We start from the raw sequence: 18,574 nt of genomic DNA, 5'->3' as shown, positions 1-18,574 counted from the left end.
GATCATTTATCACTTTTAACGCTGCTGTAGTTGTACTATGCTTTTTTCTAAAACCTGATTGAAACTCAGTTAGGATATTATTCACTGTTAAATAGTCCTTCAATTGCTCATTTACAAAAGTTTCTAACATTTTTGCTAAAACTAAAATTTTGGAGATAGGCCTATAATTATTTAACATGGTAGGATCTCCCCCTTTTAAGAGGGGCACAACAAAGGCAGACTTCCATATTTGGGGAACTTCATTTGTAGCTAACGAGAGATTAAAAATATAAGTCAAAGGTCCTGCAATAATATCAGCTGCCAATTTTAAAAACACTGGATCTAAATAATCTGGTCCGGCTGATTTATTTGTGTCTAAAAGAGTAAGAGCTTTGTGCATTTCAGAATAAAGAAGTTGTTTAAAGTTAAAAGGCATATATGCTCCATCATCACTATTTATATACTCACTGTCATGCTTCAATGGTTTTGAATTTAGAGAATCAAATATGGATCCTGCTGTGATAAAGTGCGTATTGAAGGAATTTAGCATTTGCACTTTATCCAAAATCTTTTCCCCATTTTTCATGATACAAGATGGAAGTTTATTAGAATTGACAGTACCAGTTAATAATTTCATACTTTTCCAAAATTTCCGAGAATTATTTACATTACCCGAGATTTCAGAGAGAAAGTAATTAGCTTTGGAATTCCTAACTGCAGCTGTACACTTATTTCGTAATTGTCAAAATTTTAACCAATCAGATTCAAATCCAGTATATCTTGCTTTCGCCCAAGCTACATCACGTTCGTGTAATAAACCAGCTAAATCGGAATTAAACCATGGACTTTCATGCCCTTTAACTCTATATTTTTTTAAACGGTGCATGCCTATTTACAATCTCACTAAAACTATCATAAAAATATTTCCAAGAATTTTCAGCATCTGGAATCAAATAAATCCTCTCCCAACCAATTTGACATAAGTCATGTAAAAATGCTTGTTTATCAAAAAACTTAAAATTCCGTCTAGCTACTATGCGTTGTTTAAATTTCGGTAATTTTGAGCTTCTAACTGTTGCCACAACACAATGATCACTAACGTCATTTACAAAAACCGAAGCGGTTGTATATCTATGTGGCGAATTTGTCAATATTAAATCGATTAATGACGACTTATCAGGACACTTCAAATTTGGCCTAGTATAACTGTTAACTAACTGGAAAAGATTAAGTGAATCACACAATATTTTAAAATCATCAGACACTGGTTGTAACCAGTTCCAATTAAAATCTCCAATTAAAACAATTTCATTATATTTTATAGAGAACAGTAATAGAGCTAGGGAAGATAGAAAATCACCCTGGGATGATGGAGTTCTGTAACAACCAATGATAGTAAGTTTAAAAGAATCTGTTATAACTAAATCTAAGGCCAGCAATTCAAACTGTCTATCAACAGATTTAGTAAGAACCACATTTACATGATACCTTTCTTTAATATAAATTGCAACACCTCCTCCCCTTTTTGGCCTATCTATCCTAAACACATTATACCCTCAATATTTATGTCCCTGTCCAAGATTAGTTTATTAAGCCAAGACTCAGAGCAAACTATAACATCAGCATCAGTAATTTTTGCCCAGATTCGGATCAAATCCATTTTGGAAAGCAGACTACACACATTTAAATGAATGATACCCAAGCCATCTCTATTTTTAAAATCTGTCGGGGTATTAAAAACATTATCACTAACAACTGGTGGGCCAGGATTTGGTAGTACATTTCCTGACATTAATAGCAAAAGAAGAATTATTTTTCTTAGTTAAGTTTTCTTACTAAGTTTCTTAGTATTCAGAGTAAAATTTGGACTATAAATTTTAAACAATGTTGTAAAATACTCCTGTAAAACTGACACACAAGTCAAGGGAATCACTTTGTTAAAATATATAGTTTGGATAAAAGATAATGATATTTCCTTCAAGACAAAAATATCAGTACACATCCTCTGCACCTGTGCCTCATAAAAATAAGTAGCCGACGACCTGTTTTCACCCCCATTTGATCCATAGGGGCTAGAGAAAAAAAGTAATAAACTTAGAACATAAAAAATATATATCTTAATAAGCAACATTTCAAACTAACTAATAGTGAACAATTCATACACAAGGCAAACCCAGCGTCCTGCAGTAGTTCTTCTTCTGCCGCAACCCGGCGTGTAAACCAAGGGCCCGAAAAGTTCTCCTTCAACCACAGATCAGCATGCAACCAGCAATCGGCAAAGTTCTCCTCTAGCTGCAAACCAGCATGCAAACTGGCGTGCAAACCGGTGGCCGGCAAAAGCTCTCCTCCAGCCGCAAACCGACGTGCGAATCGGCGGCCGGCCGAAGTTCTTCTCTAGCCACAAACCGGCGTGCAAACCGGCAACCGGCAAAAATTCCCCTCAAGCCGCAAACCGGCGTGCAAACCGGCAAAAATTCCCCTCAAGCCGCAAACCGGCGTGCAAACCGGCAACCGGCAACCGGCAAAAAATTCTCCTATAGTCGCAACCCGGTACCAAAAGTTCTCCTTTAACCGGTCCCGAAAAAGGCACCGAAAACCCAGGATTAGTTTAGAAAAAACACATCATCAAACATCACACATATACACGGACTAAACACATGCTGCACATGCTGCCATCTTGGATTCTGGACATGGACTACAACAGCAGAGTATTTTGAGTGTTCTAGTTTTACTACTACAATGCTGCACACGTTTGTTTACTTTTATTTTGTAAAAATAAAAGAACATTAAGCAATAGCTTGGATGCAGGCAATTTTTACAGCACTGCAGAGCTATTCAGTTGTTAAACATATACATTGGATTAATTTGAATAACTGTAATGTACTTGAAGTGTGCACTGTGTGAACTGTATTGTCTAGTTCTTATTTAGACAATATCTACAAAATACAAGTATTGGTTTGAGACATGGTATCGGATCGGGATCAGAATTAAAGATCGGGATCGGGAACAAAAAAACGTGATCGGGACATCCCTATTAAAAACAAGAAGAAATGCTTGGTTTAAAAAAACTCCAGTGGCCTACACAGAGCTCTGACCCAAGCCCCACTGAAAAGCTTTGAAATGAACTGGAACATCAATTGAGGTATTCGGTGCAAAGCCATACAAATGATTTTTGACTATCACTCTGATCCATTCATTGTAGAATAACATATGAGTTGTAAAAACAATGAATGGACCATCATTTTACTGTAAAGCACAAATGTTAAGCAAAAAGTATGCTAACCAGAGTCCATTAACATATTTCACCACAGTTTGTTGCCTCTGTGATAATAGCAGACTTAAACGCAAACATTCTTTGTGGTTATTAAAACATTGAAAATGTTGTAAATTCACTACATATGTTGTGTCTCAAGTAGTGTCTCAAAATATAATCACAGACCTCTTGATTTGAATGGATGAACTTAATTCATAAAAAAACCAAAAGCACAAAGGTATTCAGACCCTTTGCTGTGGCACTGCAATTTGTGGTTAGGTGCAACCTGTTTGTTTTAGTCATCCTTGGATGTGTTCAGAATTTGCAAATCAAATTGATATTGACAGACAGATATTGACAGACTTTGGAAAGACACATACCTGTGTCTATAGGGGCTGCCAAAATCATGCCATAAAATCCAAGGAACTTTGTGTGGCAAGGCATCGATCAGGTTAAGGATATAAAACAAAATCTAAAGTTTTGTTTTCTTACTGGACCACAGTGACCTTAATAATTTTGTAATGGAAGAAACTTGGCACAAACTTGAACCTTCCTAGAGTTGGTCTGACCAAAATTGACATCTGGGCATCTTGGTCAGGGAGGTTGAAAAGAACCCAGCTTCACTTTAAAAAAGCTTCAGAAGTCCTGCACATAGATAAGAGAACCTGTTGTATGGACAGCCATTTTTGCAACATTCTATAAATCAGGGATTCATAGCTTAGTTACTGACAGAAGCCACTGTGGAGTAAAAGATAAATGTCAACCAGAATGGAGTTTCCTAAACAGCATGTAAATGACTTTGACCGTCACTATGTTGAAATCTGAAATCTGGTGGTGGCAGCATGATTCAGTGGAGGTGCTTCTTAGCGATTGGAAGCCTGTTGAGAATTCTGTCTGATGAATGCAGCCAAATACAGGAACATCCTTGAAAACATCTGCACACAAATTCAGACAAAAACACCTTTAAACACATCAATAGACAGCTGTAATTGCTGCCGAAGTGGCTTTTACAAACTATTAAACAGAGGTTCTGAATACTTTTCTAATTTCAGTTATGGACATTTAATGCTAAAATAAATAGACAATTTTATCATTATGGGTGAATAAGTGTAGATTGGTGGGTATTTTTGGCAATTCCTCAGATCCTCAGCATGATAAAGTGTACAATACTTGAAGGGTTTGAATACTTTCTGAGGCCACTATATACACTATGTTTTTAAAACCCCATTACGAGATTTTTTTTGTGGACACACCCCCATCTCCCAATCTAGTCAATTCCAATTCCCAATCATAAATATGCTGCCGCTTGCACAACCCCCGATATGCTCAACTATAGCCGGACGACCACACGCCACGTTTGACATGTGTCCACTTGTGTGGCCACTTATCATCACCTAGGTTCCCACACAGCGCCGCATCACGTACAGAGAGTCACGCTAAGCTCTTGTAAACCCCCCCCCCCTCCACCACTCACAGAGTTGCCCAGACTAGTCATGGAGATTGCATATCTCAGCAGCTACCCCTTATGACTCCCTCATACAGTCTAAAGTAGCTAAAGTAAAAAGAAGTACCTGTGTGATCTCAAAAACGTTTTCCTTACCGAACAGTTAGGACACGACTCATGATGATGTCATGACATTGCCTGTGTATAGTGCCTGTGTAAATATAATATAGGTGTTATAACATGATTGATTAAACACAACTAATAACATGTGGTTTCTCCAAATTAAACACAAAATGCCACTTTTAATGACTGCATGTCTCAGAATTATTCAACTCCCTCATGACGAGCATCTTTAGTACTTGAAAAACTAGTACTGAAAAATCCCTGTGGAATCTTAGCCCATTCCTTATGGGCAGTAGCCTCTAGTTCACTAACATTCTTGGGTTTCCATGATTCAACTGCCTTCTACAAATCCCACCTATGATTTTCAGTGTTGTTTAAGTCTGTAGAACCTTCCAGGACTTCCTATGAAACCAAGCTTTGGTGGACTTTGAGGTATGCTTGAGGTCATTGACCTGTTGGAAGTTCCAATTACACCCAAGCCTCAGTTTCCTCACAGACAGCATGGCATTTTATTCCCAGCATAAGATTTTCTGATACTTGCTTGAATGCATGTAACAGCCCCACTCTGCTGGTTTCTAGTGCCAAGAGAAGCAAATCAGCCCCCAGAGCATCACTGAGCCAGTGTCATGCTTCACTGTAGGCAGGGTGTTCCTTTCAGCATATGCTTCATTCTTTCTCCTCTAGACGTACCGCTGATCTGTAGGCCTGTAAAGTTCCAGTTTTCAACAGAACAGAATCCCAAAACCTCTGTGATTTGTTTATATGGGTTTAAGCATGTTACTGCTTTTGGGTCAGTAGAATTGTACATCCTGGAATTCGCATGGAGACCTGCAGTGTTTAGTATGCGCCTTAGTGTGCAAACTGAAACCTCAGAGCTTGCTGCTACTAAATCTTCCTGCAGGTCTTTCCAGTCACTCAGGGGGCTTTGACCACTTGCCTCCTCAGGAATCTGGTGGCAGCAGGTGCTAGCTTTTTTTCTACCATATCCAGGTAATGTATTGAGTGTTGCTTCAAATTCAGTGCCTTAACTCTCTTTTTGTGTCATTTTCCTTGTTCTCTCCACTTTGCCGTATTTATGACATGCAATCTACTGTGCCAGTCCAGGTATTAGATGTTTTTTTTTTTTTTAATCTCAAGCACACCTGATGCAACTAATAAAGCCCTTACATTAATTATTAAAAGGGACATTTTGTGTTGAATTTGGAGCAGCCACTTAATATAGTAGTTGTGCTGTTGTGGGGCCCTGTATTGTTTTTTTGCAATTATAAAAATTTAAAAGATGCATATCTGCATATTGGTATTATAACTTTTTACTGTATTTTTCCATTAACAAGAAAACTGTGCATCCTAATTATTTAGAACAATGTTTCAGATGTTCGGCTATAAACATGCTCGTTTATTTAATAGTTTGTTTAATGGTTTCAGTTTTGCCTATTGGACAGGTTTTTATTATTGTTGTTTTGTGTATGTGTGTGTGGGTGGGTGAGAGAGAGTGAGTGAGAGACAGAGAGAGACGATGAGAAAACAAGGTGAGGCTGCTGGTTTTAGCATAGAAGCAAAGTTAAATCGATTACTGGTGTTAACCATGTAAACGGAGAGTTAAATTGAAGGTCGGTACTACTTCAATATAATTTCAGTTGTTAATAAATTAGCTTTTGTTTACACATGAAACAATATTTATTCAGCTATTGTAGCAGGTCTTTCGGTGGTAAATAGCCACGTCAGTTTACTTGACGCTTGGACTACACACACATCATCAACCTAGTAAATTGCACAGGGCAAAGGGCAATGGTGGCTCAGCACTAAATGTACAACCTTGTTAAAAAGTTCAGGATTTAAGCCCTGCTACGCCCAGTCTGCCACTGTTGAGTCCTTGACCAAGGCACCTAAGCCTAAGATTCTATTCTTTCTCATTTGTAAATTTGTAAATCCACTAAATGCCTAAATGAAAAGGTGCTTAAGATGTGATGTGCACTGTGGTGAGGTGTTAAACAATATTTAAACAAGTAATTGAGGAGAATGTCTGTACTCATTTGTCTATTCAAATGATTTAACTGTTTTAGTAGTAGTTTTATGGGGCGGCACAGTGGCTCGCTGGGTAGCACTGTCGCCATACAGCAAGACGGTCCTGGGTTCGATTCCCAGGTGGAGCAGTCCGGGTCCTTTCTGTGTAAAGTTTGCATGTTCTTACCATGTCTGTGTAGGTTTCCTTCAGGAGCTCCAGTTTCCTCCCACTGTCCAAAGACGTGCAAGTGAGCTGAATTGGAGATACAAAATTGTCTGTGACTGTGTTTGACATTAAAGGCTTGAACTGATGAATCTTGTGAACTATCTGTCCTGTCAAGAATGTAACCAAAGTGTGTAAAACATGACGTTAAAATCCTAATGAATAAAAGATGAATAAATAGTAGTAGTTTTATGTGATTGAAGCTATACAATTCAACCAACTATCATTTTAAAGATGATTAAAGTTGTAAGGCATTTGAAACTCATCATCCGTCTTGATATAAAAAGCAGATAAAAATGATTATATCTCCTTCCCATTGGCTGCTACAGTTAACCTGGTTTCTTTTGCCCAGATATGATGGCATCTAGCGTCGCTGTAGCTAAGCGTTGTCCCAGTCTGTAGAGGGATACTCTGCATTGCCTCCTCAGTCATCAGAGAGCTGACCTACATTCTCATCTTTCTGAAACAAGCTCGAGTAGCGGCCTGTGAGAATGTGTGGGGGTAGAGTGTGCAAGAAGAAGAGAACTAGCAGTTGTACTCAAGACCAGTCATGGGAGCGGGCATTGAGACGGATTGCAATTTAAGAAACGGCACTGAAACATCATTAGCTCTTCTTCCTCTGCACCTACTTTTTTGCACTAGTCTGGGAAGAACACAGCAGATCTCAGCGGTGTAGCACCTGCCATCTGCTGCCTTTCCTCTACGCTCATGTACACAGTGAAGAGGTGGGAATAAATGTCTGATGCTGACTTTTTGAAGAATTCTGTTCAGGATGTTTCTGCAGTCTTAGTAGCCATGTTTACATGAAGCCTGATAATCTGTTAATAATCCGACTAATAGCTTAATCGGAATAAAATACGTTCAAGTATGCACCTTAATTGGAATAGATCAGTTTCATTGAGACAGTTCCGAATACAATTTCTATCCTATTGAACAAGGTGGGAGATCCTTTAAATAATTTGTAAAAAAGGAGAAAAAACTATGTAAACATCTTTATCTGATTACATTCCCAAACTGAAAAATTGTGTACGTTCTGGTTTGGTGTATTTGCGTCCTAGTGGAAGTCAGCATGGCAGGAATGAAGAAAAGCTTATTAATGCTTATAAAACACTTAGCAGGATGGATGGCCATAATGTAAATAACTATTTGTTCAGACAAGTGTTTGAGCAAATGAAGGACAGCGGGTTTACACAAACTATAGAGCAAATTAGAAACAGATGAATCCAAAAAAGAGTCCTAATCCTAAAAGCAGAAGAGTCCACTATTTTTAAAGCAGTTAAATACACAAACACAGTAAATGAAAATTCAGATAACATACTGCTGGTCCTACACATAATGAACTCTTGAGATGCTTGTTGTCATGGTAATGTGTACACTAAGTGGTACTCAACACATGAAAGTCATTTTGGATGAGATTACATACACTTCAGTCTTAACCCCTAATGATCTGCTCAGCCATTTGGGTGAGCTTGATTTGAGTCTAAACACTTGGGTAAAAATAAGCTGTATTTAAATAATCTTGTTTGGGCCGTATCTACTCCTTGGTTGACATGTGTTAAACTCATATTATATACCAAAAATATTGGTAGATGGTTTTAAGAAATCAGCCCTTCTAACCTATATGTCAACTTGAAACTCGCAGCTGAAAAATCAATTGCAATTTTTGTGATCATCTCAACTGTGTAGTAGAGGCTCATTAAAAAAATACTGTGTGTACTAGTAAAAAATATTAATTGTTTTTATTGGTAGGAAATGCAAAAGAATATTTTTAAACATTATTTTCTTGGTGAGATCATTAAAGGATTAATCTATAATTAGAATAAATTAGTCGGATTGAGAAAATCTTTGCATGTAAACACAGCTAGTGAGACTAAACATCAGTTCCTCCAAGTACACCCCCCACACTGGCCTCTGGCATCGTAATAACACTGTACATGTACATGCTGTTTCATTTATACTTGTGTAGCATGGTCAAAAAACATTTGTGAATGGGAAGTTATTATTATTAAGGCGCTGTCCTGGTGAACATAAATGTCTTCTGTTTGGGTGGGTAGGCTTCTTAATAGCTCATTCATTGTCCTTTCTCAATGAATTGATTCTCCTCTTGTTCTCAAAACAAGAGCGCTTCAGTTTGGTTATCTGGCTGGGATTGATCGGGTAGTCAGTATTGTCAGTATTATTTAACTAATAACTGCACCATTAGTTGCTGACCAACCATTAGCCAACAAGCTTATATAAACGCATTAAAATATTAAATCCATTGCTGCTTTTCATGTCCGCAATGCATTTGCTTTATTAAAAATGCTTAATGTAGTGAATGTGGCAGTAATATGAAACAGTTACATGGATATTAAGACTATGACCAGAGATGGAAGGCTTTCAAATGGCGTACAAAAGTAGTAGTAGCTAGTGGTTTACTATTTAATGAGATTATGGATCATAATGCAATGCATGATAGACGTTTTTCTGTGTGACCCTGCTATTTTGCATTAAAGGTATCAGATTTGATTAAAAATGAGAAAATGCTATCGTTTAATAGATAATTTTTCAAAACCACACACGTCTGGATGAAACTTCTATTGAAGTCATTAGTTGACTGTCATAAATTAGTTAATCAGTTAAGAGAAAACAGTGTAAGATAGATGTGGCAGTAATGTAGAACAGTAAAATGATCATACACTGTGAGCAGAACCAGTTTAGCATTCATGTAAATTTTTTACAGAGTATTGTGAGCAGTGAACAACAGTTCAATTCAAGTGCTAGCTAAACATGCTAATCAGAATAAATAAAGGTGCAGTTGGCATAATAAAGCGCTTCCACAGAACACTAGTGTCGTTATTCTAAGATCATATTTGCATTATTTTTGTAAAAAATAAATAGATACAATGTGCAGATCCATAATGACACTAAATGACACTAAACAGCTTCCAATGTTTGATTTAAATACTATCGATACAAGTTTTCCTGTTTAGAAAAAAATCTCCAAAAAGTGTCTGTACACGGAGATGTCACTGTGCACTGAGTGTGAGACGGTGCATTTCAAATCTGTGCTTTTTCTCTGCACATACTGAAACTTCACTCTCAAAGGGAATCGAGCATCAGCTGTCGTAAGAAATTTTAACTGACCGCTTTAATTGAACAGAGATTTGTCATTTATCGGTTAATCATTAACATCCCTTATTGTAATAATATCACCGTAATACAGAGAACACAGACAGCATTTCTGTATTTCCAAATTACACACTACAATAATAAAGAGTAAATTGTAGCTTATTCGTTACTATTTTGTTAAACATTTAGAATTGAACATGGCTTGGGACACAGTCTTTGGGGGAAAAAATCAGACCAGGATGAATAATTTCAGGACTCTTTCCACCTTTAATGTGTCTTCTTATCTGTACATTTTATTGAAAATTAAACTAGAATTGTTTGGGGAAAGACTTAAAAACATTATTCATCTGAGGGTGTGCCTATTAATAAAATCACGTTTGTATGACGGCATTAATTTTTTTTGGTTAGGAGTCTATCAGGATGGCACATCGTGACTTGCAAAACCACTTTATCTTGCAAAAGACTCCAAATCTGTCAGACTGCGAGGGCATCTCTTGTGCACGACCCTTTTCAGGCGGCACGGTGGCTAAGTGGGTAGCACTGTTGCCTCACACCAATAAGGTCCTGGGTTCGATCCCCAGGTGGGGGGTCCAGGTCCTTTCTGTGTGGGGTTTGCATGTTCTCCCTGTGTCCCTGTGGGTTTCCTCCAGAGCTCTGGTTTCCTCCCACAGTCCAAAGACATGAACTGGAGACACTAAATTGTCTGTGACTGTTTGATATCGGTTTCCTCCCACAGTCCAAAGACATGAATTGGAGACACTAAATTGTCTATGACTGTGTTTGATATAACCTTGTGAACTGATGAACCCCTAGTGTAATGAGTAACTACCATTTCTGTCATATATGTAACCAAAGTGTAAAACATGACGTTAAAATCCTAATAAACAAACAAACAACCCTTTTTTGTTTACAGGTCACACCACTAATTTCAATTGGACTCCAAAACTTTGATCTTTTTTTGGTGGGCTGTCGAATTTCGCTAATGTTTTTCCCTATTCATCCTCTTGTTGATAAATGTCTTCAATGTGTTCCATGATATATGTAACTTATTGAAAATGTTATGTACATTTCTTGTGACTGATAGCTTTCAACAATCAGATTTCTTTGATACATTCTTTGTGTACCATTTTGCTTGGTTTTTGCTGTAAGTTGCAGTTAACACTGCCTTGCTCTTTGGGGTTGCACTTTACTGCCTTGTTCTTTTGGGTCTCAATACCCCCATTGATGTGTGGATAAAATAAAATTACACTGATTTCAAAATTAACCAATTTACCCAGGGAGATTTGGTAAAGGAGTGTGAGTGTGTGTGAGTGTGTGTGAGTGTGTGTGAGTGTGTGTGAGTGTGAGTGTGTGTGTGTGTGTGAGTGTGTGTGTGTGAGTGTGTGTGTGTGAGAGAGAGAGAGAGAGAGAGAGAGAGAGAGAGAGAGAGAGAGAGAGAGAGAGAGAGAGAGAGAGAGAGAGAGAGAGAGAGAGATATCTGTACCCTCAACACTAGACAGAAACTGAAAACATAAAATTTTATTGCCTTAAATCAGAAGTGTGTTTGGAACACAGTATCAATAAAATATTTTGTAAGCTGTTCAAGAGGCTCTGGGCTCTCAGAGAACAGAACATAAAGGTTAAGTAAATATCAGAAAAATCCTACTAGAGGAGCTAAACTTTATATGGGGTTAGTCAGAGTCACTTTAATTGATCGCAGGTTTGTTTGGCAAATGAGTTTGAATAAGATTCATTTATTCTGAACAGTCACATTCCCAATCATAAAGTGGTTGTGCACACTTATGCAACCACATTTTATTTCTCCTCTCTAAACGATTTCAATTTGTTTTTAAATTTAATTGTATTATACAGTATATATATTATATTTATCTCCATAAAAAATTTTGTGCATCATGAAAACCTGCCTTTTTAACTGGCATTTGTAGACTTTACATCCACTGTAACATGGCCAGCATTTATGTACCTTTATATTTATTGCTATTTACACCGTTTTAACCTTTATATAAATTGGCCACTTATTTCAGTGTGTAATGGTTTCCATATTTCTGATTTATGTGTTGAAACAGTGTCCTAGTTTCTCTGTTTTCCTTCATCATGCTCTCTGAAAGAAAATGTGTCTGACTGCTTGGATGCAGAATTCAGCACTACGTTAATACTGTGACATTCACTGATCAAGCAATTTAATTGTTATAGCTTGATATAAAGCATGTAGACATGAACACGGTCTGTTTTGAACCACACTCCATTTTTTGCTGTACAGGCAAGCACGTATCCATAGCTTTATCCCTTCAGTTTTGTAGTTTGGCCTGGCATGTTTTCCTAGTAAGACACTAGTTGCTATTTTTATAAAATGTGCTGATTCTATAGTGCATGGCTGTGGTGAATAGCTATAACTCACTCACTCATGATCAACAGGAAAAAGGTTTTCTCTAAAGGGGAGCTATTAGCGCTGTAGTCACACTGTGTTGTTTTTAACAGTCATAAAGGGAACAGAAATGAGATATAAGTGGCTGGCTGAACTATAGGATAGGCGACCACTATCTTCAAAGTTTGTAGTAAATTAATCTATCCAGGTCTGCTGCAATGTGTGATCTCCTGAATGTCAAATAATATAAGGATAAGAAGCAGATGCAGGAGGGTGCATGTGGTGATCCAGATCTATTTGATCAGATTGAGGGTTATGCAAGTGACACTGGATTACCAGTGTAGAATTGGAAATGACTAAATTGGGAGATCAATTGGGAGAGACAGCTAGAAAGGAAAAATGTAGCACTGATATGACATTTGGTTTTTTATAATGACATTGAAATATTTAAACGCTTCATAATTTGCATATTTAATAACACTTGATATTCGTAGCTAGTGATGATAGATCCACAGACATTTATGTCCTATTTAGATCAGTTTGTAATATTTGTTTGAATTAAAACCATTAAGAATAAGAAAATACAACCTTTGGCTCTTTTATGCAATTAGCTTCATAGTTACTGAAGTATGGGTATTTATGAGTAGTTGTAGATGTATCTGTTGCATGTTTAACGCAAAACCACTCAGTCATCTTTTAGCAATGTCTCTGTATGTAGTGTTGATTCCTTAAAACTAATAGTGAGGTGGTATAGTCACTACTTTTTAAGACTTGTCCTGATTCTGGCCAGTAGAGATTGGAATGCTCGTTTACACAAGCTGAAGAAACCAATCACAGAGCAAAAAGCCAGATTAAGGTCGTTAAAATTTGTTGTCTATTTGACCATTGGATCACTGCCATCACAGAGAAATAATGCTGAAGAAATACTGTCCATATAGAAGTTGGAATCGACTTGATGGCGCTTTATAATACAAATATTAATCGTTGTCATTAACACATACTACTTGGCTAAATATATGGTGTGATTACCAAAGAAGGCTTTTTGCACTAATTACATATGATGGATAACAATACTGGATTCTATCCCGAGCACATTTCACCCATCTCACAACACCAGAGATGATCAATACTGCAAACGTGCCCAATAAGAACTAGGTGGAATTCTTTGCTTTAACAATGAATCTGTGGTCTAGTAGGACAACTGAGACATTTATCCAGGACTTTTTTAATCAATGTTTGTAGATGTCCTGTTTCTATGAGGACCCTTTGAGAAGAAAGGGGGGCACTAATTTTTAACTTAGAGATGTAATCCAGTTTTGAATAAACCTAAATATAGCTTAAATTATTCTGGTTTCATTACACAGTATAAAAAAGAAAACAGCTATTTCTATTCCCAATTGGTGTTTTTTTTAGCTTCTGAATGTATTGCTTTTTATTTGTGCACAGAAATTCAAATTTCAGTTATAATTTGTTGTATTTTACATGAATGTCGGAATATCCAACAATGTTATCGCACATTGCATTTTTTCCACATTGTTCAGTTCTAATGTAAACACATTTTCTGATCAAATGTAGTCATCAATTGTGCATTTGGATTATGAGCACAAGGGTTTATGGTGCTGTTTTTGATGGGGCACCTCTGCAGCTAATTCAGCCTTCACAGCAGAAAATCTTTTACACATTTACAAAATATTCATAAAAGTTCTTATTGTGGCTGGATGCCTAGTGACTTTTTCCTGCTTCTTTTTTGTTGATATGACTTGTTATGCTTTCAAGTTTCTGGTTCCGTTTGAGTGTTTTATTACTGTTAAAACCACAGCATTGCCGCATTTCCCCCTCCACTGTTGTAGGTTTAAGTGCTACAAAATCCCAAACTATTTTACACACTGAACCAGTCAACCTGTTGTACATTTAGTTTAACTACATTAGCTACTATTCTCTTGCTGATGTCCATGCAAGCAGTCCAAATGTTTACTTGCCCAGTCAGGTTTATGATTTGTCCACCCTTGGGTTTTTAACATCAAAATTAAAATAAAATGATTTTTTTAGGTAACATGTTTTCATTTTTAAACCTGGAAAACCACAATTTAAGGTTTTGTAGTCGGAGTTGGACAGAAGTGTGTTGTTGAAGGGTTGTTTCTGTGTTTAGACCACACAGTAAGAGATTTCTGTACTTGAATAGCTTTGTTAGAAACCTTTGTTCTATCACACTGACGTACTTGGATATATCTGAATGGCACTAAGAAAAACAAATAAAGCTGCTCTCTCAGTGAAACAACCTGAGTTGATCTTCGCTTCCTCTGTGAATTTTTATGTCCAAATTGGCAAAGTTATGAAAAGCCCCAATTTAGGGTACTTGGGTGGCGCAGTAGTTTAATGCAGTAATCTGCCATCACTGAGATCTGAGTTTGAATCTCAGCTGTGCTGTCACAGACATGATTGACTGTGTCTGTACTGGAGGGAAATGGTCAAGCAAGTGTTCCTCATTGCTGCTACAGTTACAGCATTTGCTGGCTGGTGGAGGTGCCTGCACAAGGGGCGACCCATTCTGAGCTCTGAGAGACCCCGCCTCCTGCAGGTGAACAGAAGCAGTCAGAGGGGGTGTGACAGTCTGAAGCCTCTTCGATCGGGGGTGGATGGCCACAACTATAAGAGAAAGGTGACTAGATTGGGGGGGAAAGGGGGGGTAATTAAAAAATAAAAAATTGGTAAAACAGTCAGTGACTTTATGGTCTCTTAAATGTGAGGTTTGCAAAATAAAAGAAATATTTCAATTGCTAGTTTAATTTACATGCAGGTTTTAGGTAAATTGGCTTGTATATTTGTTAGTTATTACATTTTTTAAATCTTATAAAAGAAAAAACGATTGAAGACTGGATATGCCTTATTCATTCTGCATCCAGAGAATATGTACAAATGCACCTCTTTCAATTTATATGTATAGTGCCCTTTACAATGGTACAGAGCCCCACCAGGGACATCTCGTATATATAAAAAACATGTTCACGCCATATTAACGTGAGTGAACGTGACCGAGATCCTAAAGCTTGGCCATGACTTGGTAAATTGTGGGAACAAAAACAAAAATGATAAAGCCTGGTTTGGGTTGAAATTTAGAGCATTAGCTTATGTAATAAAAAAACATACTGGGACACTCCTTCTAGTAATTAAATTAATGTTTTTCAGCCACAACAGTTATATATTGAAAGTTACATTCTTCCAACTTTGCATCAGCAGTTTAGGGAAGGTTATTTCCTGTTCCAGCATTCCTGTGCAACAAGCAAAGGCTATAAAGACATGAAGACATGCTGGGTTTAAAAACTTCAAGTGACTCCAGTGGCCTCCTTGACCTCAGCCCCACTGAACAGCTTTGGCCTAAACTGGAACATCAATTAAGGCTTTCTTGATCAGCATCAGTGCCCAGCCATACAAATCCTCTTTTGACCAAATGGGCACAAATTATTTTAAGTGGCTATCTCAGGAGAACAGCTGAATAAGAATAGCTCCTAGAAGTTATAACTGAAAAGATTAATACCATTTGTTTTTTAAATGGGATGTCTGACAAACTCATGGCCAGGTGTCCAAATACTTTATACATATAGTGTAAACAGCCAGGCTTAACGTTTCTGGACAGTCATATACATAATTCTTTTGATAGCATATATTTAATTCCGTGAGCATTATGTTAGCTGTGAACATAATAAAAGGATCTTGTTGCCATGCCTTATTTTAATTTTAAGGGATTACACCAGAGGGACTCTGTACAGTGGACATTGTCTCAAAGCAAATTTACAGGTTCCAGGTCCGAAAAATGTAATAGGCAAGCTGAGTGAACAGTAGAAAAATCCCTTCATATTATACATATTGTAAGAAAGCAACCAAACTCAGATGGAACCAAAGCAACCAAACTAAGCAACCAAACTAAGATGAACCAAACTCAACAGGAACCCATCATCCTTGGGTGCTCTCTCTCACTCTAGCTTTCTCTCTCTCTCCCTCCCTTACAGGGTCAGTTTTACAGCTCGAGTAAAGGAAATGACCAGTGTGCACATATAATATGATTAAAACTGTAATCTTTAGTATAAGGGCTAATTAATACTAAAGCTTATATTTTAACAGTAAACATGCCTGAGTGAACAACAGTGGAATAATTATATTACAAACAGGTTTTATGTACAAACTAGGAATGATGATGAATATGCTAGTAAACAGTGGCTAAAACACTGCTTTCCCATTTCTACCTTGGTAACACTACACCAGTCACTTTATTTTGTTTATTACTACTAAACAGAGGTGCTATCTCTTCAATGCTATCTTTGTTAATTAAGGTGGATTGATTTATGTTTTTTTTATGCAAATGAGGAAACTAAAAAAAATGCATGTGCAGTGCAGCACACCCTATAGTTTAACAACTTCAAATGTTATAAAAGAAGCAAAGTAAAATAAGCACTTCAGATGTTTCATTAGTTCAAATGGGATGAGAAAAAAGCATGAATGATTTTATCTGAAAAGTCAATCTTCCTAATTTTTGCAATGTTCTGTAATTGGAAGTCTGAACAAGCTTGTTAATGTGTACTGAGAACTGTAACTAAAATTTAAAGACAACACTCAAGTTTCTAGGTTATGCATTTACTCTTAATTTAAGTGAATCGGGGCCACTTGCAGCTTCTTAAAAATGTTGTTGACACCAACAACCAGAACCTCTGTTTTACTTTCATTTAACTTAAGAAAAGTACTCTCCATCCAATCCTTAACATCGTTTATGCATTTAGTTGGAGTGGCAACCCTGCTAAAATAATTATGTTTTACCCAAACTGCATAAAATCAAACATATCTGCATAAAATTAAAACACCTAATTAAGAATCGAAGAGGATGTACGTATGTACAATAAAAATAAATATGGCCAAGACTGAAACCCTGAGGTCTGTATTTGTTCACTATGATACAACCAATCTAGTTCAGGCACTGATATACCAGTCCAATTATTTATTTATTAACATTTGATGTGATATTTATTGACATTTTATGATTCACTCAATTTGAAGACACACAAAGATCAAACAATAAATCTAAAGAGTTGTTTTAAAACATTGTGAACACTTCTAAAGCAAATGGAAGTTTTGACATTTGCCTAGAACGGGAACGAACATTAGGGTCAAAGCCCGGCTTCTTAATAAGAGGCTGCACACTAGCCACTTAAAAACAGGAACATAAATATAAAATTCGGAGCATACACAGAGGTGAGAAAAAGACTCAATAGACTATAGTGTCTCAAGCACTTTTTAAAAAAGATAACTGGGAGGCAGATCATCTTAAGATTTTGTAGAGGGTTGTGAGTCTCTTTTAGCGTCAAAGTTAATGGGCTAAATTGATTTAACATATCAATAATAGGGTTAGCTGGAAAATCTTCCATGCAAGTAGACTGAGCCAAAATACTAGCTGTGATATCAGTGATCTTATCCCTTATTAAGGGCTGGTTCCTTCCAATAATGGAGATCTCTGACTTGTAAATCGCCATCAATAAGAGAGTCAATAGCAGCAAACAAAAGTGTAGAATTGTACTTATTAGTCAGAATTAAAAAAGGCAGCGTTTGCATCCGTAACTTTATTGTTATGCATAGCCATCAGATCCTTTAAGTGTAGATAGTGAGCCTGAAGCTGAGAGCATTTCTATCCACGCTCTGCCTGACAGCGTTCTCATCTTCTTCTTTAAGCATCTAGATCTGTTTTTAAACATAGCCACATCATCTACAGTAGATCAGCATAAATTATAAAAATGGGTTGTTTATCAATAATAATGACTTATTATTACCATTTAACGAGTTTGCTTGATGGCTAGTTAAGACTTAGGGTGTGTTCGAAAACCTAGTGCGCTCTCTACATAGACAGCATTTTACGTCATTTCTATGTGTGCTCCCGAGAAGAAGGCTGTTCGAATTCCTAGATGCCTTAATATGCTCACTGCTAAGGCATCTTAAAATTTCAATGCTATTTTGACTCAAGAATGAGTGAGCATCCGATGCTGCCTTAGCGGTGGAGGCAATCCCAGCATAATTTATTATTGATTTTTT

At 37.0% G+C, this 18,574-nt stretch overlaps 1 protein-coding gene across 5 annotated transcripts in view; it reads left to right on the top strand.

The window, feature by feature from the left end:
- LOC134320568 (costars family protein ABRACL) overlaps positions 1-18,574 on the top strand; it is a 170,723-nt gene that overhangs the window by 8,854 nt on the left and 143,295 nt on the right. Inside the window, exon 1 of one of the 5 annotated variants that reach the window (XM_063002019.1) lies at positions 7,673-7,751. The exons of the other annotated variants lie outside the window; for them this stretch is intronic. The gene's annotated coding sequence lies outside the window, so the exon portion shown is untranslated. Of the gene's footprint in view, positions 1-7,672; positions 7,752-18,574 lie in introns of those variants that run through there. 5 annotated transcript variants of the gene reach the window in all.

Source organism: Trichomycterus rosablanca, chromosome 9, assembly GCF_030014385.1.
Source record: "Trichomycterus rosablanca isolate fTriRos1 chromosome 9, fTriRos1.hap1, whole genome shotgun sequence".
Classification (NCBI taxonomy): Eukaryota; Metazoa; Chordata; class Actinopteri; order Siluriformes; family Trichomycteridae; genus Trichomycterus; species Trichomycterus rosablanca.
This window is presented reverse-complemented; position numbering and strand designations above follow the sequence as displayed.